This window comes from Halyomorpha halys, unplaced genomic scaffold (genome assembly GCF_000696795.3).
Source record: "Halyomorpha halys isolate HHAL.00 unplaced genomic scaffold, Hhal_1.1 Scaffold645.1, whole genome shotgun sequence".
Classification (NCBI taxonomy): Eukaryota; Metazoa; Arthropoda; class Insecta; order Hemiptera; family Pentatomidae; genus Halyomorpha; species Halyomorpha halys.
The window spans coordinates 116,868-117,914 of NW_027110730.1; the positions used below are offsets into that span (position 1 = coordinate 116,868).

Here is a 1,047-nt window from a genome sequence, read left to right on the forward strand (position 1 = left end):
ATAAAATCGTCAACATAGATTGCTATTATTAGACAAGATTTATTATTTCTCATAATGTAAACGCAGGGATCTGCTTTCGACTGTAGAAAACCAATGTTTATTAGTTTATCATGTAGGTTTTTATTCCAACAACGGCCACTCTGAGTCCATAGATGGATTTTTTGAGTCTCCATTCTTTCTCTTTTTTGCCCTCTTCTCTTGCGTCCATCTCCCTTCTCATAGCAGCCACCCACTCCTTACAGGGTCCGTCAATGTCCTCTTCATTTATTTCTTCATTTGAGGCTAAGTATAACTCAAATCCAGGAAAGGTCTTGGTTTTACGGTGGCGTTTCGATCTCCAAGGAATAGTCACCTCTTCTTCTTCTGTGGGTTCAATATTGTTATCAACATCCTCAGCCTGATTTTCGAAACCATAAAATGGCTCTTCACTGTCCAGTTCTTCATGGTAGGGTACTTCGTCTTCCGGTTTTTCATTATCCAAATTATTTGATCGCTCAGAAAAAAACAATAGGAATTTCACTGGGCGATTTTGAATAAGCAAAACTAGATTCGAGAGACAAGGTTTTTATTATTCACAAAACTCTTCTCATTACAGTCACTCACACTAGGTACAGCACACAATATAGCGGGGGAAACAAAACAGGGTATATGAACATATGCCTTCTATATTTCTTAATAAATTTTGGATTACAATATTAACATACTCCATACACCATTTCTTTTTTTTTAAAAAAAGAAAGGATATTAATCCGTTCAAAAAATTTAATATTCCTGGGTGAATGGCAGTTGAATGGGTTATTTACTTTTTCTCATGGGGATAAGTTTATTTCGAATTTAATTAGCGTAATCTATAACTATTTGAATCATTAGCTGTTGCCTGACAACATTTAATAACGATTTTATATAATTATATGTAGAAGAGAAAATGTTTTAAATTTGACAACATTTTGTGTTTACAAAATATTGGAGGGAGTGACTCTTTTAACGGTGTCCATTGTTGACCGCAGATCTGTACATAAGGAGTGACTCTTTTAACGGTGTCCATTG

General features: G+C 34.9%; 1 long non-coding RNA gene across 1 annotated transcript in view; it reads left to right on the forward strand.

Moving 5' to 3' along the window:
- Nucleotides 1–1,047, forward strand: part of LOC106685001 (uncharacterized) — a 4,724-nt gene that overhangs the window by 2,686 nt on the left and 991 nt on the right. The gene's annotated exons all lie outside the window — the stretch shown is intronic.